The following is a 27628-nucleotide window of genomic DNA, read 5'->3' as shown; positions in this document are numbered from 1 at the left end:
TAGCAGGTCTTCAGAAAAACACTTAATCAAGATGCGTATGTTTTACTCTTGCAAAGGCAAATGCTAGTCAAGTTAGTCTGCAACGTGGCTTGTAATATGTTGTGAATAATCCTTCTACCATACTCAGCACTTCCAGCATCAACTGGAAGGAAGTCCTCTCTGTTTTGAGGCATCCTTCTTCAAGGAAAGGTGTGGCTGAATGGAGAAAGCCCAAGGAAGAATGAGCAAACACCTTGCAAATATAGTCTACAAGGATGCCTCTGTACTCAGGGTTTGGCAGCCTACAGAAAAACAGTAAAAATCTTAAGATACATAAAGGATTGCTGCAAAGGCGGCAGCAATAGTAAATTTTTAATTATCTGTAGAGAGAAGACAAACTGCAGCACTAGGGATTGAGGTTACACATTAGAGAAAACATCCTTATTGTAAGGATAGGGAGATCTAAATAAAGAAGCTTCACAGTCTTCTCACCAAAAGACTTTAAACACAAGTTTGAAAAACAACTGTTATAGTTGACACAGTACCTGTTAATCCAGCCTTGGAAAACAAGCTAGGTCTCCTGTCGAGGTCCAGCCACTTCGCATTCCATGCGATTCTGCAGTTTCTTCAATGTGGAGGAGTGAAAATGAGGGAAAACAGGAGAAGAGCATGTACATGGTGCCATCTCATAATCCTGCCATAGGTCTGGATAGGTGCAAACTATGCAACTTTTAACTCTACTTACCTTTTTTTCCAGAAAAATACACAAGTATTTCCTTACTAAGTCTTGCTGGGCTAATTTTTGTTTTGCTCTGTAGAATCCCTACTTATTTAGTATACATTTGTGTTCACCAATTTAACGTATAAAATATGTTCACGTTAAAAATGTTTACCAAAATGTTGCACTTGCTTTAATCTCTTAACCAAAGTTGAATGAGTAGGCACTTGGGAAAATCCTAATGGAAACAAACATTGTGGTTTTACCATTGAATAAGCCCTTATTTTTTTAGCCAGATTTTGAAATTTTTAGTTAGTGTGGTGGAATCTGGTCTTTAATAGATACTTTTTACTTTAGTATAGTATAATGGTATGAGGTGGACCTTTGGTTCAAACTGTTTATGCTTGTTTCTGTTGACCCTGTATTTACACCAAATAAATATGGTGCTAAGTTTACATATAAATTACTGTAATACAAAGCCAAGCATTATTTCTTCAGAAAGAGTCGCCTACACCAATATAAAATTTCTTCTCAAGCCACGGAAAGTTTATTTCACTTCTGGTAATTATTACTGTGTGTGTGCTTGGTGGAAATACAGAACTGTGAAAAGGCTCATTTTAGCAGGAATAACAACTCACAAAAGTTATTCTGAGGAATGGGGTGGAATGAATCATATTCATACGTGTGTGTGCTGGATGGCAAAAATCAATGCTTTCTCTTAGCAAAGACACTCTCGGGGATAGAGAAATCAGAGCTGCGAAAAACCTAACAAATTTTGCCTGACAGATTTTCCAGGCAAACTACACTGCTGGTGCACTGGGAGTACGCTGAGGATGTCAGTCCCCGCGCTGGTAGGAGCAGCCCATTTCACAGTGGCTCATTTTGGGTCCCCGGGGTTGCCAAATAACCCCACTGCTCTCCCCTCTCCCCCCATGCACCAACCGGGCTGGGAAGTGGTAGAGATGTTGGGATGGCAAAGAGCAAGAATCCAGAGAAGGATGCAGTACGCCTGCTGCAGAAACAGGCATACGCTACCAAACGCAAACCTGAAAACAGAGAGAAAAATAGGAAAGCAGATGCGAAGAGAAGGGAAGAAGCAGCATGGTGTTCCAGGGTGGAAAAAAAAAGGCTCACTTATGTCCCCATCCTATTAAGATTTTGTCTCTGCAGCCCAGTTCAGCACTGTTACCTGTTTGATGCCAATGCTGTTGCAGCTATTCGCTGGAGTCTCACCACCATTAAGCCGGTGTAACGGTGCGCGGGTTCGGGAAGCCCAATTATTAGTGGCTTTTAATGGCCCCCTCTTAGCTCACTGAATCTTTAACAATACCCTGTTAAACGATAATCATGCCAAGAGCGGTGTATATTCCTGCAGGCCTAAGTCACAAAACGTGGCCATCGTGTCTGCGTGTCCAGCCTTCATTAGCTCCCGGGGAACAGGCGAGAATTCGTATTTCTGTCTGGAAAATGCTCTCTCCCGAGAGCAAGAAAAGCAGCCTTTTCTTGCCCACCATCACCGACAATTATACCCCTGCCTCTTTATTTGTCCGCACTAATAATGGCACTGTGGTGGCTCAGGAAAGAGCGGAAAAGATGATGAAATATGCACCACTAGTGTGGTGCAGACAGCCACTGAACTATCTCTAGTCCTTGTTAGTAAAAATTATGTGATCTAAATGTCAGTGCCTAATGCAGCCCCATCCGACTGCAAGGGATTGTAGCACATACAGCAAAGCTAAGGGAAAATTGTTGCAGCATGATGGTTGCTAGGCTAATAATGGCAGTAAGAAAAGAACTAAATGAAATTCAAAAATTACAGATTTAACAAGTGGTTAGATGGCAATAATTATTTTGGGCCAATATCTGAATTCGCCTGTTCCTGTCTTGCGTCATTAATTACATGAGTCAATCTGTTGATCTGAGTGGGATGACTTTCATGAAGTCTGGCTTGTCAGCGGGAGTGAAGGGTTTACAAACCATAGATGAGACAAAAGGATTCCTCCCATCAGCAGTTTGTGAAGGTGCCGTGGTAGAGCATTTGCACAGACAATACACTGCAGAACAAGGTCGAAGGCAGCAGGTAACCACGCAGCTTTTATCCAGAGAGCCTCTTCTGTTTTCTGTGCTGTGGACCAGCAAGCAATACTGCTTTATGTTAAAAAGAAAAAGGAAAAAAAGCTATAAACACAAGAAAACTCACGCTTTTAAAGGCAAAAATTGCCTTGTTTTCCTTCTTCAAAATAAAAGGGCAAGCCTCTGCTTCATCCTCATCAGAAGTGCTAACCCTTGTTCTGCTAAACAGGATCAAGCCAGTATTGATTCTACCCTGAGAATAATGTAGCTGAAAATTAGACGGTTTACACACGCACCAAAATATATAGCAATAATGAAGTTGGAATAGCAAGGGTGAGCCTCAAGCTGGATTTGATTCATACTATGAAATCATCAGGTTTTATAAGCTCAGGAGGGTTGGACCTCTTCATTATCTGGGCGGAAGACTTTACGAAAAGCCCCAGGAGCTGAAGGAGCGGTGGAGGCATTTCAGCTCCAGATCGATACACTGCCATGCTCTTCAGCGCCTGGGTGTGCTTTGTTGCCAGAGGTGCGTTTTGGAAGGGCTTGAACACTTACTGCCATGGCCGACCCCGCAGCAAGAGCATCCCTGCATCCTACCAACGCTCAGCCTACGTTTTTAAGAAGATTCCTGGAATTAAACAACCCGGTGAGTGACCAAGCCGTGCCTGTCCCTGCCCACATTTTGTCACATCGAGCTCTGGCTCTCATCAAGACCAGACGGTCACTGCTCCAAGGGATGGCAACAGCGACGGCCCGGTCTGTGGCTGTGTCCTTCTGCTACTCAGCTACTGAAAGAGTTCGACCCCTACGGCAAGCCAATTTGGTGGCCGCCAACCCTCAGCTCTAGGGCTACGTGTAATAACGTAGGACCACATGAATGATAGCGCAGGGCCAGACGAAGGCCAGGAGATCCCCGCGCCCTGCCCCGGCTGTGGCGGGTAATACCTGTTCACGGAGGAAGTCACGAAGGCTGCTGCGCGACACTTTCCCAATATTGCCCCATCCTGCGGCAATCTGCAAATCAGGGACATCCTAAGCTTGAGGTGGACTCGGTGCCTTCTGGATTGGTTGGGGTTGGTTGGTTTGTTTCGTTTTTTTTTAATAAAGATGCTGTATCCCTTTCTTCTCTAAGTTTCTTCAATCAGTTTTTAACCATATAGAGTTTTGGCATCCACAAGGTCCTGTAGCAAGGAATTTACCCACAGGTTACACGTGAATATAGGTATTGCACATTTTGGCTTGTTTTGAAAGATCCGTTTGATCATTTCATTTGATACCCCCTAGGTTCATGTAATGAAAGCCAGAGAAAAAGTAGGCCTTGTTAAATTTCCACGGCACTTGCAGAACTGTAGAAGTCCACGACAGCCCCTCTGCCCCCCCCCGACTCCTACACATACCTCCCATTCGTCCCTTTTAGCAGCGTTCAAAAGTCCTAGCCTATTTAATCTTTGCTTACATAGAAGTTTAGCGCACTTTTGGCTATCCTTGTCACACCTGTCTATACCTTCTTTCCTCAAAATGGTAAAGCTGGAAGACCAGAACTGTACGCAGCGCTCGTTATATGGGAGCATCATTTATCAGCACCAGATTTGTCTGCTATTTTCTCACTATTCCTGCTTCCTTCAAGCAGGTGAGGAGAGTTCAAGTGGTTTAAATGATCATGTTCATGTCTCTAAAATACTCATTGCTGCTGAAGTCTAAAAGCATGTATTTTAGATGAGATCCCACATTACGCTTCTTTCTCCTCACTAGAGGAATCATTAGGAAACCAATCGATGAGTGAACTTACATCATTTATATCTTTTTTACGTAAAGTCTAGATGCTGGATTGCAGTAAAGTACCTGTAAGTGTGCCACACTCACTGCAGGCACTAATGCTGTTTATCTGCTCTTTGCAGGCTGTGCCGTGCTCAAGGTGACTCTCACAGATACCTATATGCATAAATATTACACTAACCACCATACCTCAAGATATACATAATGCATTACTTAGTCAAAGCAGCAGCATGAGGCAATGCATTACACAAGTTACTGACATCGGAAGAGACTCGGGGCTCTTACCAGCACTGAGAGTGCTTAGCTGGGGTGTGCTCCTGACAGGGAGCATCACTCAGCTTCTTGCAGAAGAAGGCTTAGGTGCTTAGTCCAGAAATTGGAACGTCTTTCTTCACAAAATATATCAGCTATAGAGTTTCTCTACGTTTTCGTGGCGTGATTCAATATTTGAAGAAAAAGGCTTGATGCTGCTCACAATGAGGCCAATGAATATTTTGCACTGGATTCAGAGAAGATAGAGCGCTGTTTCTTGTACTTTTCTCTAAAGAGTAAATCAAACCAATGTTTTTAATGAAATACACATAATGCATTTTCCACAGCTCTTACGGTGCGCTATTAGACGCTCAGCCATAGATCACTCATTGCGTAAGGTACTCGGGAAGGGTTTGCGGCTACAGCCGGTCCGCATTGCTGTGTCCCAGTTTGCTCTCCGAAACTCTCAGCCCAAGGCTGTACACATCTCAGTACCCCTCCACGGCCAGCCCGGTGCCATGTCAGGCTTTGGAGGGTATCGCTGACTGGCGATTTTAACTGCTCCTGTTCTTCCAGCTTCTCTGGTTCTTCCTTTTTTGCCAGTACTGTGTGGTGACCAGCGATCACCCAGTATTTGCAAAAAAAATTACTCTTGCTAAATGCAGCTTGACACCACTCAGTGACCCTGTTGGAAAAGCTCAATCTTTGAAAATATACCCCTCAGTAACCTTGTAGACAAATCGTAGCGAACATAAGTGGCTTTGAACTCTGAAGTCATCATAATCCACAATCATAATTATGTGAAATGAATAAATGAAGCTGGATTAAGTGATGATCTTTGACCAGATGCCAAAGAAAAACTTGCTGCACCAACGGTTAGCAAAAGGAATGAGAAATTAGTCCATCTTCTCAAGAAAATGCTGGTCACCTTAACTTACGTTTCATGTGGTTTTGTGCTTTAGAGATTATTATTAATTTTTCATTTACCATCATGTTGATGAGTGCCTCAGAACCGTACATGAAATTTCCACTTCGATTTCCATGGTGCAACTCGCTATATATCCCCTGTCCAGGACTCCTCTGGATCTGCTGAGAGGCTGGGAAGGGAGGAGGAGGCCCCAGAGCTTCCTTCTGCCTGACGAGAGGTCAACAGCTCAGCCCCTCGACCGGCGTTGCACCAGCACAACGGCGTTGAGCAGAAGCAGACGAACGCGGTCAATGACTTGTTTCTGCATGGCTGCTGCAACCTTCTGGAGCTGCCCAGGGCCAGGATGGCTGAGGGAGTCTGGAGGCTCAGGAGAGGCTTTTAAATGGTGAATAAAGAGAGTGAAAAGGGACTTTGTTAGAGCACTTTATCGGATGCACATGGCATTAAGGTATTGCTGCACTTAGGGTCAGACATGAAAAATCCCAGAGAGTTCTTCAGTAACTGTAACATCGTAATAAATAAATAAATCTCTTGGAAGTGCAGAAGAAGATAGATCCTAAACATATCAAAAGCATCACATCTTCACCCAGAATAGCAGATTTGATGTGTCCAGACCAAGTATTTTGATTTTATGTTGATTTACAGAAAAATATTGCCCAAGAAATCTTTGGCTTCACAAATATACTTTCCCCCACAGCCCTTGCTTCAGTATTTCAAAATTGATTCACTTTAGAATTAAAAGTTTAATATGAAGACAAGGGAAGAGAGGGTGTTCATGGAGGCAAAGAGTTTTTAGAACTATAGCCCTAATCATGCCTGCAAAAATGAACTTGAATGCATCGAAAAGATCTGAAGATTAGAACAAATTTTACACTTAATTATTGATTCTTAAATGAAGAATGAACAATGAGAGTTAGGAGGAGAAAAGTTGATAAGGAGTATTGCATCCTTCTCGGATAAACCACACAGATGATAACCACCTTCTCTGCCTTCTCTGCAGATATGGAAGTTGAAAGATGTTGATCTAAATTCATATTGTATGTGTAGTTTATGAAAGAAATGTATTAGATGTGAATTTAGCTACAGATATTTTACTTGTTAAGATTTTAGCTCCTATTACAGCTCTTACTGTACTGCTAACTTTAGCATAATACATAAGCTTCAAGAGATTCTTAAAATCTGGGAAGTCTTCTTAATGCAAAGTTTACTACGAGGAGTGGCTCTTGGAGTATCCGTTCACTTTGCAATTTATCTCATCAAATCACTGTGGTAATAGCAAGCCAATACGGCTAACTAGCATTCCACTATAATAAGAAATTCACAATAATAAAATAACCAGGGAGTGTATCATACAGTCGTCGTTGTAAGTTCATCTCAATTTCTTTTGAACTTTTTTGTGTCACTGGTACACTATTATCTTTATAATACTGCTTGAGCATTACAATGAAAATGATAAAAAGTGACCACTAGAAAAGAGAGCAAATCAAATATTATAGAAAACTCAGTGGACAATAGTTAAATTGTCTGGTGAAATGCATGTTCCTGCCCCTGAATTATCCACATGCAGTTGCAGGGGGAATTCAATTACTATGCCACACTTAGTGCAAGACATGCTAAATACACTGGAATAATTACATGCAAAGAACAAGAAAAAGTGTCTGTGGACAACTCCTACAAGTTATTGCAAGCATCAGAAGTATTGCCTGATCTTCATTATTTCCATATGAAGGTTCTGCGTACATCACAGCAGTATTTTTCATCTATAGGTCACTGACTGCAGGGCATCAGGCTGCATGTGAACTAGAATCAGCGGTCTTAGTACTCTACCTCTTTTAGTTTCTTTTGTGTCTTTAAATCAGGAGCACAGTATCAAAATCATCATGTGTTTGACAAATACAAGCCTTTTTTTAAAAATTATTTTTGTTGTGTACTTCAGCTAGCCCGCCATAAAGCATCCTCTGGGTTAGTGGTTCACGTTTTCTCTCCAAAAGCCAATCAGTTCTTCCTCTTTAACAAAACAAACAAAAAATAAAAATATTTGACAGTGTTTGTCCTTCTCATAAATCCCTTCATTTCTCACTTTTATCCACAATTTCCGCTCCCCCTACTTTTCCAGCTTATATAGCCTGGATTCAAATCCTCTTCCAGAAAATGTGAGCAAACTAGTAACAGCTATTTCTTCTAGCATTGACTGTCAGGTCTCTTCAAAGCCTTTTTTTTTTTTTTTTTTAATTTCTGCCTCAGCCTGCAGGCAGTGCCACCAAAACCTGCAGGATTCCTTGCAGACCTTCAAAGCAGGGATCTTTATCTATCCTCACCAACCAGTACCACATTCAACTGCTGTGGTCCCACCACCCAAGTGGGAAAGACAGTATCTCTGGTGACACTCAAGAGACCTCGGCTTTCCTTTTTTTTTTTTTGTAATTTTAGAGTGCTTCTGCCTTTCCCATAAGCAAAACTCAATCCCTACAGCAAATACGTAGGAATTCATCACATAGGAAATTCTGTCAGTAAACTATCTGGATGCCTCTTAATACTTTTTACCTGCTAGAAACAAAGAGGAGAAAACAAATACTGTTGGAATGTGAAAGACCATCAGGCCACGAGGAAAGAATTACTGGTTTTGTCTATTTTAAGTGAAAACCAAATAAATTGTAAGGGGGCCAGCCAGCCACTTCTTCTAACAGAAGCCACCTCTGGGGCCCTGCGTACACGATGAACCCATATGCCTGCTGACTCGTTAGGAGAAGAAAATAGTGCAAGAAGTGGATGCTCATACAGCAGGACACACCTTACCATTTTTGTATGCACGGCCAAGCTGCAGAGGAATAATTCACCAAGGATGATGTACAGGATTTGTCCCACTCGGTGTCTTTTCTATTGTAAATGCCAAAGATGCATCAATCTGGACTGCTTTTCACTTTTAATTTCCCAAGAAAGCACTTTCAAAAAAGAAGATGAGGCAACTGTGAAAAAAATTGCCACTTGTTTCTGTTAGTGAGAGAACACCCACCATTCACAGGTACAGTAAATGTCTGCTTTCATTCATTGCTATAATGAGCCTGTATTTCTCCCAGTTTATAACACTGCATGCAATGCTAGACTAAAGAAACATCTTTCCCACTCTCCTCCCAGAAACAGATACCAGCTGGCACACACAGAAAAGTACACAGCGATGCCTCATACTTTCCATTATTTAAATGGCACTTCTTTATTTAAAAACAAAAAAAACCTCCAACCTCCCCCCGCCAAAACCTTACAGCTAGACACACTCTTATGCTTCCAAACACAGCAAAACTATGTGCATTTTCTTCTGAGGGAAGATCAAGGCCATTACTGTTAAAAAATATTTTCTAATCTTCCAGATTTTGTGTCTACAAAGACTTATTGGGGAAGTTGGGGGCTACTTTCCCTCTTTTTTAGCCCATCTTTGTGCATTGTGCACAAGGCCGCCTCGCCTCTTCAGCAAAGTTGCTGAACTTAAAGAAAATGAGGCTGCTACTGCTCTCTTGGTAGACCTGGCATTTTGGAACAAAAGCAGCTTAGTATTGCCTTTAATCAAAAAGCAATAAAGCATCTTAAAGTTTGTAATAAGAAAATTCTGTCACTCAGTTTTGTATCTAAATTTTTAAATCAATGTCATATTTTAGAAAAGTGACATGAAAAAAGTGACTCTCTCCAGTTGCTCCAAGCATGTAGTTAGAAGCAATCACCATTTGCGTTTCAGAAACTCTCCGGTTCTCTACTGCTTTCCATCACTGTTTTGTTAAATGTCATTCCTCACTAGCTGTCAAGCACTTTGCCTTTTTTGAAAACCAGGCAAATTATTAAGCAGCCTTAACGAGGTCTTCAGGACATAACTGTCAGTCTCTTTTTTTTTTTTTTAAATATCAGGAGCTGTTTTAATTCACTGCATTTTCAAGGTAGGTGTTTGCTGTTTTCTCAGCTACACCTGGAAAAAATCCAAACTTACCTGAATTCCAGGGTAAAATGTGTTAAAAGTGTCTCAGCACCATATATTGCAAAAGTTTAGAACATGGGAAGGTAAGTGAGAGTGTGAGATTTGTTGAAGAAGATTCATGTACTTGAAATTTGCTTGAATCACAGCAGTGTAACTGGAAACTTCCAAATTTAAGAAAACTTACATTGGAATTTTCCAGTTACCTTCCAAGTGGTTAAAAATCACTTAAAAAAAAAAATCAGTGTCTCAGGTGCTAATCATCCCAAACATAGGGAGAGTTTGCCAGCGGGACCAACCTTCGAGTAAACTGTGAGAACATCAGCAGTATCTTTCCTCATAATTTTGTTGGATTTTAATTAATGACCTTTCTTAGATCACATCTTAAAGAAAGGAAACATCAAGAAGGCAGATAACTTTATGCCATAGAAAGGACCAGTTTGACCCTTGCTGTGTGGACACACAAGACGACTGCTGTGCTGACAGCATTTCTGAAGAAACTGCCTTTTGTCTCCCTTGGAAGAAAGCTCCCCTAAACGACATACTTAAACCATTAAAGGAAAGAAAGTACAAGATCTAAAAGCACTTAGAGAATAATTTTCAGAAACTTCTTCTGTCTTTGCAATTCATATGAGTATTAATGAGCATAAATGTATTTATGTATATTTTGCTGCAAATCAGGAACTCCTGGGTATAACCCATATAAGTTTGTAACTACCTTCCCATGGAGAACATCCAGCATATTAGGGTACTTCTACACCTACTAAACACCAGCAATATAATTATGCTCATGATTTAGTAAGCATGCAAAAGCGGAGGTAGGAAAATTGGTGAACACATACTAACAAGGCCAGGAAAACCTGGGAAAAAAACAGTAGTTGCATTGTACTGCAGAATGAATCACCATAAATATAATTTGCCTTCAAAGAAAGTAGAATAAATTCTAAGTGATAATGTAGCAGTATATTTTGCTCTGACGTGCACCTCCTTGCCCCATTAATGTGCACGTTATCGCTAGAAGAAGGGAACTCACAATCCTTAGATACTTATAAAAGGGAAACATTGATTGCACTAACAAAATTTATTATAGTAATGACAAACTGCACCTATATTATTTTATTAATTGATGTTTAACGTCCAACAGAATGCAGTTCTGAAACTGATAGATTGCTGGATTGTTATCTCCCTTAATTTCTTTTTAATAAATTAAGAAACACCACTCTGCTATAGACAACATTATAGGTACAGGGAAGGCATTTGATTTATAATGTTTCTAAATAGATGGCACTGTGATGAATTACCACTTCAGAAGACTAGTAGATTATTGGGTTGTGGGCTCTCTTTCTTATTTATTCACTTTTAAAGCTATGATTCCAAGAAAAAAAAAAAAAAAAGTCCTTGTAGATGTTGCTGCTTTTACAAGAAAAGTGATGTGTGGTGATACTGAAAATCACGGTTATCTCTTCGTCGACATGGGCAAAGAAGTAGTATATTGGTCAGCCCCCGCTAAGCGATGCCTGCCTCTCAGTACTAGGTTTCGATTCCGTTTAGTAGGTGTACCAGGGCAGTCCTTAATCCAGGCCAGCAAGGGAGGAACTGGATTTTATAACAAGGATGATGCAAGGAGATGAGGAAGAAGAGGTGATCAGGAGATGCATGTTGTTAACATTCATTTTCAAAAATCAAGTTTCAAAAACTTAAAGAAGTTTGCACGTAAGTGCAGAAATGTGTAGGCATGTTTTTGGTTGTGTAGGTCTGAGTAGGTGGATATTGAGAAGAAACAGGTGGAAAGGACCTCAGCCATCAGCTTGGGAAGTTCATCTTTAGTAACCTCATCTGTTCCTAAAGTTTGTGTAAGTATGCTCAATAACAGAGATTTCAAAGCTTTCTTAAGCAGTCATTCCAGTACTTGTGTGCACAAATACGTGCTAACGCACATACAAAGATGTTGTCTTCAAGTTTGCTGGAAATAAATATTTTAAACAAATCTAGAACATGTTATTTAAAATGGTTCTATTAAAAGATTAATAAATTAAAAGACTGAATTCCATTTTTCAAGCTGGCAGTATTCTTTGGAAATGAATTTTTAATATCTATAATGGCATGTTTTCCTATGGATTAATAAAACCATAACCAAGGGGAACCATTACTATCAAAATGAGTCCTGGGCATCAGACAGCTAATTAATAGCAGATTGCTCTTCTTTCGATTACAGGTTTTTTAAAATGTGAAGATCTCCATAATTGAATGTCATGCAGAATATTATGCAAAGCATCACGCTTTTTTACAAGATCAGCAGGAGCTGAGTGCCATCGGAAAGGATGTGACAGTACGGAGTTTGAGAAGCTATAATGTTTACCCATCGAAAGTCTACAAATGCAAATCACAGTAGGACTCAAAATGGAGCCCTGGGGGAATCACAGAATAACTGAAGCCCAGCTGGAATGAAAAATCCTCTGGAACAACAAATTCAATATGCCAGGATAAAAAAACTAGATCTGAATCGAATAAAGCCTTGCAAGCAGATTGGCAAACACAGTAGCAAAAGTTATGCTAAGCGATGAAAACCTAAATAAAAAGGAGTGTTACCATGATAAGAATGGAGACCTGAAACAACATTAATCTAATCTCATTCTCGCAAATTAAAACTAGGACACTGTCATCTTCAAAAACACGCGTGTTAACAAATACTTCAGCCTCCTGTTGTCCATGTAGAACTAAGCTTTCTATGTGTCTTCTTAATGAACTATGTGTAATATCCACTTACCAATCAGTTTCCAATTAAAATACTATTTCCAAATAATATGATCCTGCTAACTGAATTTCCAGGCGAGCCCTTGGCATAATACTTTATGAGCAGGTCTGCCATACATCAGTTCTTTTGCTGTCAGGTCTAGGGATGTGCTGAGCAGATGGCCGTGGATGCCGCTTGAATTCAGACTGCTGGTTTCCACGCAAGCAGAGACAGATGAGACTGGAACGAATATTTCCATATAAAGCACACTTAAAATTAACCCACAAGATGTCACTGTTGCTCCAGGGATATTTAGCAGTCGGGGGATTTTTTTTCTGGGCATAAATTGAGACTGGGAGTAAGGAGTTGACCCCAAGGGGGTTGCTCAGAGAAGGTTTGAGCGGTGCCACCATCTTGTAGCTTCACCATTGCGCCCAGCCCGCTGTCCGGCTTCACGGCACTGCGAGGTCAGGGAGCTGTAACCAGCAGGGACCACCAGAAAACCTCACCGGAGGGACAGTGGGAAACAGCCCCACACTTAGAAGGACATCAGGCCTTTGGAGACATTGTGCGAGGCCCTTGTTTTTAGGGGCCAAGAAGGGCCCGTGGGGCAGTCATGGGAACACTGGGGTGGCCGGTATCACCTCAACCATGCCCTCCACTCGAGGGCACGCAGGTAAAGTCTTGACCCCGTTCACATCAGCAGGAGGTTCGATTACTGTTCCTCGCCTTCCTGAATAGTACGTGTGCCCGCATCTTTAAAGAACATGGAGAAACAGCAGCACTACCTACCCAGAAATCATCGGTTCCTCCTTCCGCCATTTCCCCTCTGCTTGCTGTCCTGCTGCCTCACCTCGTGTAAAATCTCCATGTTGGATAAAATTAAGCCCATGCTGTTGCTCCAACTGGCAAAGCTGGTAAAGTGAAGGCAGCTGGTCCCTGTAGCTTTCAGACCCCGGTTTCGGCCACCCCAGTGAACGGGGAAGCCAAGCTAACACAAAATACAAATCCACTGCTGATCACAGCACTCAACAATAACCAAGGTCTTCCTTGGGCCTGCCTTTTTTTTTTTTTTTTTTTTTTTTTCCCCCAATGAAATATTGACAGCAAAAATAAATATTGAATTAATAAAGCCTTCCAGAACATATCATTCCAGAGCATGAATGGCTTTATTCAAACTTACATATCCCCAGTTTTAGCCAAAAAAGGGGTTTATAGCATTTACTCTGTATGGAAACACATCTACTGCAAATATACCAACATTTGTAGGGGGGAAAGATTCAGACTAAGCAAAAGCGCATCTTCACAGTATCATAGTATCAGGCTTCCCTAAACAGTTGTCTATGGATTAACTGTGCCAGTTTCTTTTTCCCAAGCTGTAAATGAGGTTTCTCTAAGAGCGAGAAGTGGTTCATCTGTGTGTTTGGTGGCATGATTCCACTGAAACTTTTTGGCATCGCTGCTGCAGGTAGATGTCCCAGCAATCTCCATCAGTGCTGCACATGTGGGATGAAAGCAGCAATGAACTAACTCTGTTCCCCAGGATTACCGAGTTTCCCTTTGGCTGATGGAGACATCAAAATTCTCAAAAGCAAAAATATTTAATTTTCTTGTTAATCCAGTCTCAGCAAAAGAAACCACATCTGCACTGTTTTCCATCATTCACCCTTCACTCCCCTTCAAAGTAATGGGTTTGCTGGAAATAAAAATGACAAGTTTTTGTGATTTCAAACACCCTTATAGATCAGTCACACTATCTTTTGCTATGGAAGCAATCCCTTGCTACAGCACTGACAGGGATTTCTAAGAACTGGGAATACAATGAGCAGAAACCTGTTTTCTGTCATCAGGTACCTTGCAATGCTGGCTGTATCTCTGTTGTATCAGGATGAATAAGATGGCCTAAGTATCTATACATTAGAGGGCCTCCATATAAAGGGGTGTTGCCGCTGTGTGGCTGAAAGAATCAGACCTAGGTTTGATAGGACTGGAAAGAAACCCAATTTCTGGCCCGTTGCTATCCTAGCTGGTATTTCTCTAAGACCTTCATAGAACTAAAGCAAAGAGAATCACAACCTGCTTAAAAATCATTAGGGTTTAGGCCACGTGCTACAATAGCACTCCTGGGTTTGCTGTAAGTCCCAAGATCAAGCCAAAACCACAGAATAAATGGATGATGCTATGTATGGTAGAGCAGTTCTCAGTACGCCCACTTAACTTTAACTCTGTTTTCATCTGAATGTATTAAAAAACTCTCCAGAACCGTGTCAGTGCCCGTGTCCAGATATATGTACATTTATGGGGCACAGGAGACTTCCACTAAATAAATTATGTGATCTCTTCTGGGCTAAGGAGTCCCTGCAGCTTATTCATACAAGGCCAATGAATCACTGCTGTGTCGTGCAGGGAGCTGTATAGCACAGACTATCAGGACCTCATTTACTTAGTGCGGACGTGATAATAAAGTGGCCTCGCTGATCGCTGCCAAACGCCCCAGTCACATATCACGCCGGCTCTGGGTACGATGGCAATTCTGTTTTCTTACAGCAGGTTACAGCCGGCATCAATCGTCCTCTGTGCCTGCGGAGGTGGCCTGAGGCTGCCAACGTTGTGTCCCAGCCGGCGCCTTGAGCATCTCTGCCACGCTGCGGGCAGGCAAGAGAAAGGAGGAGAAAACGACTGGCAGCTGCCGGTCAGGAATTGCAGGTGTGGGCAACACGCGAGTGCGCGAACAGAGGTGAAACGGAGCTAATGGAGGAGTTTTGTTTGGAGAACGGTTTGCCCGAACAGAGGGATTAGTGCTTGCCCGATATTCGGCTCCAGTTCCCTGAGCTGTTAATAGCCTTAGCCTCTCCCAGTGTTAGAGACAGAAGTACTGTTCAGAAACAGGGACCGTTTCCTTTGCTGAGCTGGAAAATATAGCCTATATAGACTGGGAATATCTTTCTTCCTTCTGGTTTTCTCTGTGTGTCTGACTGCTCACTTGGGAGTAAACAGTGAGCTTTCCTGGAAGATCAACCTGCTGTATTAAGAAACACAAAAGCCACTCAACAGTTACCTCAAAGACACAGTAACCTTATCTTCCATTTTTTTTTAAAAGAAAGACTGACCCATGGATACTGCAGCCTGAATTGCTTTGCTCCTGTTCATTATCCAGGGGAGGTCTTTACCCATCACATTACCGAATCATTTCATAGTATTTCAGAGTTCATTTTCCCCCAGGTGCTCTCCACCATGCTTGATATTAATTATTTCTGATAGTTAACATTTACTGAAAGGTATCATAATAAACCCCTAGTCATAGGGAAGGGAACTAATACCTCCGGTAAACAAAAATGGCTTTTCCCTATTGGAAAACAGCTATGCAATACGTGAAACACTGATTTCAGAGTGAGCTGGCTGTTCCGCATTAGCGTGGACCCAGACAGGACTGCGTGTGGGTATCTGAAAGAAGCACAATCCATCACCTCCCTCACGACTGGGCTGAGATCTGACGCAGGAAGACAGAGCAAAGCAATCAAATGTCCATTCTGTGCAACCAACTCCTTGTATAATCCTCCGGGTGTTAAAGAGATCATAAATCTGAATACTTTTATTATGTCCAACTTGTAGCAATATAGCTGAGAAACATCTCAGTGTCAGGCTTTCCCTAACCACAGTGACAGGGTCCCCTTGTAGAAATAAATAAAAATCAAGATATTGCATGGCTCTCTATTTTCTCAAAATCTCTTACATTTACTCATTCTTTCATCCAGACTTTTCCCAGCCCCCTTATATTCCTCGTCTTCATGTCTGTTGGGATTGCATGCTCTAGGAGATCTGAGAGGGACTTGGACAGGAAAAAGGCTCTACTCTTGCTTCTGTGAGTTTAAGAAGGGCTGTTCTAAATCACAGCAAAATCTGTCCAGGATACTCTCTCTGATAATAGATAATAGCAAAGTGTAGGGACTTCTATCAAGCATACAGTCATATTTCTCTTCTGTGCTCTCCCACTTTCTAGCACTGTGCAGCTGAGAGATTTCATAAAGCAAAGACATGATCTTTGAATTGGGAACTGAGGAAATGGATAGTCCCTTCATGTATTTGTCTGATCTCTTTTTCACACTTACCAAAAACGTGTGGTACCTGCAACTCTTTTGTGGCATTAATTTCCAGCGTAACTGCGTGTCGAGCGAAGAAGTTGTCCTTAGTTTTATTTGCTTGTCCTTCCTCCAAAAGGACAGGAACTCGGGCTCCTCCACGCTGGGCACCCTCCGGTTCTTGCTTTTGCTCAGGACCACATAGGCCACAGAGAGAAACAAACTGGACACAGAGTTCCCACTTCAGCTGTAGGAAGAGGGAAAAGCAAAAGCAAGAGCACAGGTTCCTGATGCCAGGCATTCAGCAGGGACAGGAGCAAGTGTAAGAGTCAGAGCTGGGGGAGAGGAGATGGACGAAATGGGTAAACTCTCCAGATGATCACCTCGTTTGTCACTTTTTTTAATTCTATTAGTGGTAGATAGGATAGGCCAAAGTTTATCATTCCAACGGTACAGGAAAAAAAGAGCAATAGACTCCTGTTTATAAGCAATGCATTCAGCTGAGCCAGTAAAGGGTTTGCTGAAACCAATTTTAAAGAAGTTTATTACGATGTGATTTTTAAATTGTTACTAGTGACCTACAATGTCTTTGCATAAATGCACATATTATTTATAGCACCCACAGAGTTTAATCCCAGGTATGAAATGGAAAATTGATGAGTAGGTAAGTACTAAGGTGTAAAGTCACAATTTATCCTGGATTAAGCATCATGAACTGAGGTCAGTACACTGAGATGTTTCTTCAAGAGATAATTCTCTCTGAATTTGGTTTACTGCCCTTTCCTGAATTGAAAAACACACTTCATTATCATCCTGCCAATATTTACTAATATTTAAGTACCTGAAAAATAAGTTACCTAAACTTAAGTAACTTTAACCTACTTAAATAGTTAACTAACTTACTTTCACAATGATATTGTGAAAATGGGTTTATTCTGTTGGTAATAGATAGCATAAGCCAAAGTTGTTAATTCTTATGATATGGGGCAGAAAAAAAGCAATAGACTACTGTTTATAAGCAATAAATTATTGTGAAATGGGTAGCCTATTAGTGGCATCATATAACCTGTCCTGAAATTCCTGTAGTCAATGTGGTTTTGTGAAGCTTTATCCCTCGCTGTCTGAAAGGTGCAGAGGAAGCACTTGATTTATGGCCCATGAAAATGTGAGCGGAGATTAACATAATAGGAGAATATTAAGCTCTTGCAGTCTCCTATTAATCGACTTGCTAGCATTACTTTGATCAGAGGTATGAACTAAAATTAGTATACAAGTTTTCCCACCATTGATAATGTTTTACATTCTATTCTAATATTCATAATGAAACCAAATAAACTGAAGAGCAAAACAACAACAACAACTAGTCACATCAGCTGGCCGTTTCTGATTAACTGCTACCAGATTATGAAAAATTACTATCTTTCCTTTGTCTCCAACAGTCCTGTTTATGGTGCTAGGCTCCATTCAGAGGAACCAAGTACCACGGTTTTACCTTTAGACATTGATCTGTGATTGAGGCCATTTTACGCTCCTTGAGGGATTGCTACCCCTAAAACGAATGCAGCAAACCACAATTCAGAAAGCCACAGTCTCCAAAAGGCACTTTATACCCTATTGACTCTGCGGGCCAGCAACTCACACACGTGTGCACCGCCACAAACACCCCCGTGCACAAATAAATCTAAAATATGGGAGACGGTGTGGTGTGGAGAGGAGAGGCAGGCTGGGACAGATAGTGACTTCAGAGTATGCAGGCTCTCCTTACACAGCTGAGTGCCATGGGGCTCAAAAATCAAAGTCAGAGCATATTTATTTATTTTTTAAAATACTCGAACACTGGTACCATTTTTATGTGGAATTTTTTTGTCACTCACTTCAGGCAGCAAGGGGTCTCTTATTTGAGTCTAATAAAGCAAGCCCCTGCTGTTCTGTGGTATGCCTTATGCTTTTCTGTGAATCAAAACCATGTGCTATCGTCTTCTGTTTCAATTTGCTTTCTGGACCCAAGGAATATTTGGTGGTATGGCATTTATTTGCTTAAACAGCAAGCAACACAGTTCAGAAATGAAAGTATCTCAAATTATTCACAAATTATTCTAGGAGTGTCACTACAAAAGGAGGTCAATAATGAGTTAAAACAATATTTTATTCCCAGTTCCTTATACGTGATATCCACAAGTGCATCACAAATTGGCAATACAAAATCCTGACCATCAGTAGGAACTAATGACTCCCAGTTATTTTCTCTGCCCAGCAATCGTAAAAAAGGATATTCTGAAGAATGAAAAATTGTGATTTCAATTCACTGATAACTGAAAGATGCTAAGATTATCCAGCTGAAAGTGAACTTTTATTCTCCTTAAAGTAATAGTGCCACATGAGGTCAAAGCTGCCCAGCTGCGCTCCTGTTCACTTGGACCAAGGAAACCACGTTGCTTTTGAACCCTGCCGACAGACCTGTGAAGTCTTTTTAATGCTACGGGAAAAGTTACTATAGACGACTAACTGATTACCACCACCACCCTTTTTTTTTTTTTTCCCTGGCAGTTTTGCAAAATTTAGGTTTAGATTTAAATTTAAGGCAGCTTGCGTTCCCAGCTTGGTATCAGTTCTGGCTTGTATTCCACTTACTCCCAAACCACGCTGATATTAGGTCACTAGGTTGCAGCTGTGACACCGCGGTCCCACCAACAGCTCTTATTTGTGTTCTGCGTTACTTAATATAGACGTTGCTCATGACTTGGTTTGTAACACAAAAAATAGGGGAAAAGTCTGTCATTAAGACAGTGCTGAGTTGTCCCAGCTGATTAGAAAAGTCAGGCTCAGTTGCCACATCAATATCCAGGTTTTCTACTTGATACCATAACTGTAATAAAAGGTTGTCAAGGGAATTAGTGTTTTTCTTGTGTTTGCCATAAAGATGTATGTGAACAGGTATTTAATCACCTCCTTTATTTGAGCTGGCCCAGCAGAGCTCTTGTCTAACCTGGAATTGTGTTTAAATTTGGGCTACTTGCATAAACCTAAAACCAGATTAAGCGTCAGCAAAGTCAAAATTCGGCAGAATTTCAGCTTTAGTGTGGAACAGAAAAAGCAAGGACCCTGGCTTTCATCTAACTACTATTTTGAAGTTTTAGCACTTGCTAAGTATTTTACTTGGGATGCTCCTAAACAATCTGAAGCCTCAAATAACGCTATTACCAGGGCAATAAAATGGAGTTTTTGTAGATTGTTTAGGCTCCCCAGAGAATACATGGCAGGGGAAGGGGGGGTGGGTGAAGCCTGGTGAATTGAAATATAAAGTGAAATTGGAATTGAGGCAGTTAAGGAACATTGCTGAGCTGAATGGCAGTTCAAAGAACCCTCACTAAGTGATGTATAAAAACTTCAATACAGTTTTAGTTTAGGCTTGGCTGCACAAAGAAATATGTGCTAATAAACAGAATCATCAAAAATAAATTGTTTCAATGTTCATTTCTTTTGAATTAATATCTGTAAGCTCAGTTTCATCACATTCATTTAAGCTTGTGTTCTGATGTTACAGATGACAAGATATTTTGAGGGACTGTATTCTGTTTGTAGCATTGGGCTACTTGGTTTTCTACAATGAATATGGGTTTTTTTCCCAAACGGTAGTTATCTACAATGACAGTTTTTAATTAGGGACAACACTTTATGTCCAAAAGAGTGCACAATGTTCAGTATTGAAGCTGCAGGGGGAAATGTTGAAAGGACGCTAAGGAATCTAGACATATAATGCCATTAGCTGAAATATTGAAGAACATTGCTGAATTCCCTTATAAGGAACTAAAATTTACTGGGTCATGTTTCTTACACTTTGGTAACTGGTAGAGGATGCGGCTAAGGCAAGCGCTGTTTAACTAGCCCTCTTACAGCAGAAGAAAGGGGAAAAGATGACCACCACAAACTGGAAGATATTTCAGCATCATCTGCGTGTACAACCTAGAGGCGAGAGTTACTGCTCTCATTAGCTGAGACTGGGAGGAAGGCACCTTCCTCCTCCTCCTTTTCTTTCATCGCACTGTGCGGTCAGCAAATTGGGCAAGAGCTGTCGCAAAAGATGTACGGGCTCCCTTTTGAGCCCCCTGGACCCAGACCTCTGGGCCAGCTGCCCCCATATATCACACCTTGCAAAGAAAACTGGAGGAGTCAGAAATGGCAAAGCCACGTTGGCTTTATGGCTCCACCTGCTTCAGCTCACGAAATCCAAGTTACAGTTGCAGATCATGAACTTGATTAAAGCAATACATTTTTGTTGGTCAAGGACAGTTATAAGCACCTTTTTGTTTGAATTTCATAGCAGGTTAAACAAGAGATAGTTATTACAAATCTTTTTTAAAACTAAAATAAACCAACCAACCAAACAAACAAAAAAATCAAGATTTTACAATAGTTTTACCAGAGAGGAAAAACCAGAGCTCATTTCACCCCTCATGTAAAGGAATTAAAATATTTAAGTGCTATTTTCAGAGTAAAGCTTGCTATTTCTGTTTCAGACTGGAATCATGTTAGTGATCCAAACAACATGACTGGGCTTTTCCCGGCTGCTACATATTTTAATCTAATAGAAGATATCCTCCCTCTTCACAAACCCTACCTCTTTACAGCCTCACACCATCAGGCATACAACAGTATTCTCACTAATTATTCTACACAAAGCATCCCTTGGAGAGAGAAGCAGGTTTCTGAAATTACCACAGTTTCTGAAGTCAGTGGCAATAGAGCCTTTGGACAGCAATATTGTTTTCTAAATACAGTTGATGATTTTTTCAGTGATAATAGATAACAGAGTTCCAGCATATTTCATGGAGACTGCTCAGATGATAATTCTGCCTGTCTTAGCATACCAAACTTCCACCAGCAAGGACACAATTTAGATTTCAGGAAGCCTCCACAGTGCTACAGTTCATTCTCTGCCCAGGTCTGAATTGCACCCAAGAGCCCATCCCTTTCTCACTTCCACGCTATGTGGTAAGGTACATTTAATGAGCACATCCAAGGTCTAATTCCGATTGCTTCTCTTTGGAAGGATAGAAGCCTCTACACAAAGTTTATTGAAATTTCAGGTAGTTCGCAATGTCAAGAGACAATATGGTAAACCCTGAAGACGGTAGTTTTAAGGCTAGTACGATGCCCATCTAACCCCATCAGTGAGATCCAAGCATGCCTGCATCTGAGACTGTTGATTAGAAAAATAAACTACACACATAAGCATAAATGGTCCACTGTGGCAGTACAATATTAGACTCGGCTGCACTGGAACAAAGTGCCTTCATTACATTTCTATGATAAATATCTCCCTTGCACTGCTGCAATTATCAACGGGCTTGATTAAGGGATTGATTTGAATGCAAACAGCATAATTGACCCAGGAGAAAAGATAAATGGATACGGCCCATGCAGCCTTTAAGTAAGTGTGTTACAAATAGATGGTAGCATAGGGAAATGTCACAAGTCACAATTTATTATTTTGCCATTTTCCTTCAAATGAAAAAAAAAGAAGATTTGCTTTTGTTGCATACAGTGTATGTAGAATTTTCCAGCATACGATGCCTCTCCACGTAGTCTTCAAAAGTTTTAAATGGGTCATTTTATTTAGCTCATCCATAAAGTCATGATATATATTAGTTGGGACATAAAAAAAATTGTAATGAACATTTAGCTAGAAGCCCTTTTATAAACAACAATAAACAAGAAGATTATTGGAATAATACTTCAGCTTGTTGTCACTTTCTACTGACGGGGAAAAAATGAAACAAAGGGATGTGACTTTTTGAACTACCGAGATCTGATTTCTGAAGCATTCAAAGGGTATTAAACTTTCCACGCAGTGTATCTGTCAAATGTCTGGGACATCTATCCTTTATTTACTACACTTTCACCCCTGTATGGACTTAAATTAATAGCAATTAGCATTTCTTTTGTGCTTTTCTTCTTCAGATTGCCCTACCCATAACATCTAACACATCTTCTCAAACCTTTGTGAGCCAGGTAAGTGAGGGGGGTTTATTATCCCCCGTCTTAGAGATGGAGAAACTCGAAAGCGAGGCAAAGACTTATGAAAGTTAAGCTCAAGGTGTCAAAGCAGTTTCAGATTTGGGTCTAGCTGGATCCCGCTGATGGACTAAGTGGAGAAGAACTTGTCCTCCAGACCTCTGCCCTGAAGCACCTCTCTCAGTTCTCACATTGAAGGCTCTTGAGACTGGCCTGTCCTGAGGTCCACTTTTCAATTTAAGTTCACATTATTTCCCTGCCTCGATGTACCTGACAGGGCTGTGTTTCGGAAGAAGGCCTCTGAGAGTCTGCTTTGAAGTCATACCAGAAACCAAGTTGTTCATCTGGACACCTGCTCCTCTCGTGGGCAAGGGCAGGGAAACCATGCTCAGTGTGATGAGGATGGGACTGGCTGCAAAATGTGGAATTTTCAAAAACAGATCTCAGATGAGCATAAATGGAAGTGTTTTTCAGCGAAGTTGCATAAACATCATGTGGTCCGCCTAAAAGTATGTAATGTTCTTAACTATTTACTTCCACGCATTGGAGAGCCTGGGACTTGGAAATTAATTCCTTGCTGTCACTTGGCAACTTTAACTAGCTTTTGCTATCTTATGTATCTCACTGAAGGCAAAGTCTCAAGAATAAACATTGCGTCAAGAAGTGCACAGGAAAGAGAATTAATAAACAAAAGAAAACAGAACATCTCTTGATTTTGTTTATGAGTATACCTTGCAAAGGCTAGTCCCTAACCTATTCTTCTAAGTAAACTAAATGATGACTTCGGTTAATGTACAGAAGAATAACTAAGCTAATACAATTACTGAAATGACAACATCTATCTTGCATCCTGAAATTGCTGATGATGGATGACTGACACTCTCTGAAAGGTAAGGACATTAATAGCATTGCTTTCCTTTGTCCTGGAACACTAGGGGAGTCTGCTCATTTCCCAGTATGCACTAATCTACTCTTCAAGATAGTATTGTGTAGATTTGCCTTGTTCTCATCTCAAACTCAAATAACTCCTAAAACCACAAAGAAAGCAGGTTATTTCTTTTCAAAAAAGAAATAGGGGTATATTTACATCAGGTTGAAGTCGATCCAGTGGCATGAAAAACATCCACTCCTCTCTTTGCATCATGGCTGCGTGGTTTGGAATGGTACCAGTTCATTTTCTACTGCTAGAAGTCACTCCATTCTTAGTATCATTTAATCAATTTCCTTTATGTACTGAAAAATATAACTCTAAAATACCATCATTTTAGTCTGTATCAAACCAAAATAGAATGAGATTAAAAAAAAAAAGTCACTTTGCATTGAAAGCAAAAAGCCCCCAAAACTGAGACCTCACACTTGGTAAGTCTTTTTCCTCCCTGTCGCCTCAACTCTGCACACTTACTAGAAAGGAGACAGTTATAAATTAAAGGCTTCTTTAATCTAGCAAAAAATAATTCAGACAGACAGCAGGCTGTGCTGCTTGGCACCTTACAAACACTTGTGAAGTTGAAGACTTGCTTATCCCTCCCAGTAACCCTGAGCGAATACCTGCCACCGGCGCAGCGAGCGAGCACAGGGTGCCTGCCACGCAGCAACTCCACCAGCAAAAAGAAAATGTGAGAGATGAAATTTGACTACGACTGCTAGTTTGGAGGGGAGCATATTCTCTGTCCAGACTGGATGAACGCATTGCTGGGAAAGCTAGGATTGCACATTGGGGAAGACTGTCCTCCATTTTTGACCCTTGAGCACCACTAGTGAGACAGAGCTACATGAAAGCCACGCTAGGCTTCACAAACGAAACATTTTAGAAAGAAAACCAGCTGGTTTTCACCAAACGCCACCACCACAAAATCTGAGTACCAGCTTGAGCTGTATTTTGTTTCAAAGGCCACTTAATTAGCGTCTGGGTTTTTTTTCATATTCGTCCACCTACAATACAGATGAAGCAAGAGTAGTTCAAATAGTACCACAGAACGGTACTACTTAACAGGTCATAGTTATTGGATACATTTATCCAGATTATAGGACAAAAACTTGCACTAAATAAAGTTATATTTCTTTAATTATGCCTGTATAACACAGGTAGTTAAAAAAAAAAAATCTGTGACTTTAAGTATTAGGTATTGCTAAATTTAGTTATTATTAACCAATAATTTAGGCAGTCTGAAAGGTTCAAGCTGTTTGTAGCAATTCCAACCCTAAAGAAAATCACATGACTAATACCAAACGCAAGTTAAACCAACATCAGTCACATAGTAACCTGAAAGGACAGGAAAAGCCTTTTCACACGACAAAATCACTACTTTAAGAGCATGCTAAAAAATCTTCACACCATTTAGAAACTAATCATAGGCATCGAAGTAATGTAATTCTTCAGTTGAACAAGAAGCACAGCTCTCCAGATATGATTATTATATAAAAAAGATACAAACAGAAGTTATTTTGAAAGAACGTCTCATCTCAAATTTCATAAACACATGTGAGTTATGGAAATGTGGTAAACGATACCAAGAATCCTCATGCATCCCGAGACAGCAGTAATCATACTACATGCTTTGAATACCTGAATTTCTGTCCATATTTCAAAAAGGAGGTAAAGACACGCAAGTAGGCAATACAGCAAAACAAATTAAGCTTATGACAAAACATATTTTTCTTTTATAGAACTGTCTGCAGAATTTTGCCATCTTTAAAATTGAAAGGCAGAAACAATTCCATACTGAAAAAGAGCTGGAAAATATTTATTTTATGAAAGTTGATTAAGTTCAGTAAATTCCTGGACTCCGAGGAGGATACAGTCAGTACAAGGTTTGTATCTCTGAATGAAACGAATGTCAGCACATAATTACCTTGCTCAGATTTTCCAAACCTGCCTTGTCCAGTGAATCCCAGTTTCAAGAAACTCCATTTGCCAGCTAGACGTAGTTACTGAAGTGCCTCTTTGGGTGCGTAAATCAAGTGTACAAAGACAGCCAAGCCTGCTCCTTGTGAGCAACGCCTGAAAATAAAAGCAGTGTGGCTCTGTCAACATACCCAGTGATGAGGGAGAGACAACATAGTAATAATATAGTCTCTAATAACTACGCTGAAAGAAATGTGTCAATCTTTCCTACTGTATAATATGGTTAAATATTAACTGAAGTAGCAGCTGGAATCCAGACCTTTCCCTGGTCTCAGCAGATCCCTCTGACTAGAGAGTCATTCATTCTCACTGTTCTAATAAATATTCACATATCACCTGGGGTGGACTTATCAAAAACAGAGAGAAAGAACCCTTTTAAAACTAATCTATTTATTGTTGACAGGGTTCCCCAGCTCCAAAGGTGTTAAGTGTAAAATGCCAAGGAAAAAAGATACACTGGTGCCCCCACATCCTGACAGAGAGCTCTAACCGTAGACTTTGGGGTTCAAAAAATGCCATTATTACCTGTAGTCATCTCAGCAAAGGCTTCCTTGATCTTTTGAAAGGGAAACCCCAAGCACTGAAATAAAAACAGCTGGTTTATGTTTTGAGTTTTGTAGAGTACTCAATATGGTCATTGATTTCACCGGATCTATAATTAAATCAGCCATCTAGAGTCTGTAGAGTTACTGACTGGCTTCTAGCTTGCAGATATATTTCTAAGACAACTCTGTGAAGAGCAGCTGGGTCCTCACATGGTAGGTAGGGACAGAAAAGATGAGAACAAATCAAACTCACTTTACTTGTATGCTGTATAGTGCCTGAAAGCCTGCTGCCCACATAAATAAACCAGCAAACTAATAAGTACAGGAGCCCTTAATTGGATTAGTTAACCAGCCATTTAAAAAGAAACCCAGCTTGGAGCACTTAATGTTGTTTTTTCTAAGCCAGAGCCCTTGATTGTTATGATTAATACAACTCCACCCAGGTTTCCCAGGCCATTTACTACTATGTAACAGGGTTAAATTTGAGCAAGGGGAATGCAAATCATAGTGGTAAGAACACTTTGCAGCACAAAGCTATGTGGATAGAGGTCAATCCACCATCCTTCATGCAACATCTAGCAGCAATGGCAATATACTAGCTCAACATCCAACAGCGGCCAAAAAATATGGATAACCCAAACAATTCCATTGCCTTGAGCTAAGCTACATGAAATCAAATACAATTCAAACACAAGGAGATGGGAAAATTTGAAACTCTACTAGTTTTACTTTGTGATCTAGCTCAGCATAAAAAGATATGCAAGAATGCTTAATCACCCTCTGGCCCCAGTTATGCTTGTACCAGGACACACCTGCCTAGCCTAAGGATCCCCCCCTGTGCTGCATTTTCCCACTCTCTTAATGTGGGTGTGGTGTTTCACTACAGGGTGAATCCTGCAATAAATGTATCTTGGATGCACCCATCTTTCTTTTTAGATTGCTGCTTCTTTGCTTGCTTTCTTCTCTTTTTTTGTCTTTTCTCCTTTTGCCTCCTTCCATCATTTGAAGACTCAGAGTTTAAAATATAAAATATTTCTTACGTGGATATTCAGAAGAATAAACTAAAGATGCTTTGGGGCTAGTGATGCTAGCTACTCTTGAATAATTTGCGTCATGTTTTTAAGCGAAACACTTCATGTATGGAAGCTGCCACCAACACCCAGGTGCTCTGCTTCTGCTGTATTTTATCCTGCTCTGATCTTGTTCTAGTTGCCCTAAACAGGCTTAATTTGCCTTACATTACCTTTCATCTGCTTCATTTTCAAATGTGTTTCAGATGAATAAATAATACAGAGTACGAGATAAATGCACACAGGCAAAGTTGACAGCTGTCAAGCTTACCACCACCACCATATATTAATGTTCTACATCTCTTCATCCATCTCTTTTATACATTACTCTTGATAACTGACTTTTGTACTAAATGTGTTAAGAACAGATCTGAAAAGGCCACTGCAGGGGAAAAAAAAGAAATATTCAAATGCTAAGCAGCTTTTTTAAACCTGCATATTCTATATTCAAATTAAGCTTCCAATTAAAAAAAAAGGCAAAAATTTTAAAACAGAGAATCCAAAATACACTAACAGCCTTTGCTAAGCTTGTAGTTGAAATACTAGCCTAATGCTTTCATTAACGAGTGACATTTGTTATAATAGTGATAAAG

At 40.5% G+C, this 27628-nt stretch overlaps 1 long non-coding RNA gene across 1 annotated transcript in view; it reads right to left on the bottom strand.

Moving 5' to 3' along the window:
- Positions 1–14644: 14644 nt before the first annotated feature.
- The window catches only part of LOC121233516, a 35258-nt gene continuing 22274 nt past the window's right edge, over positions 14645–27628 (bottom strand). Inside the window, exons 7-8 of the long non-coding RNA XR_005933144.1 lie at positions 25368–25516; positions 14645–15443 (exon numbers count right to left, since the gene is read on the bottom strand). This is a non-coding gene — a long non-coding RNA (uncharacterized LOC121233516). The remainder of the gene's footprint in view (positions 15444–25367; positions 25517–27628) is intronic.

The sequence above is a fragment of the Aquila chrysaetos genome, chromosome 1, assembly GCF_900496995.4.
Source record: "Aquila chrysaetos chrysaetos chromosome 1, bAquChr1.4, whole genome shotgun sequence".
Lineage (NCBI taxonomy): Eukaryota > Metazoa > Chordata > Aves > Accipitriformes > Accipitridae > Aquila > Aquila chrysaetos.
This window is presented reverse-complemented; position numbering and strand designations above follow the sequence as displayed.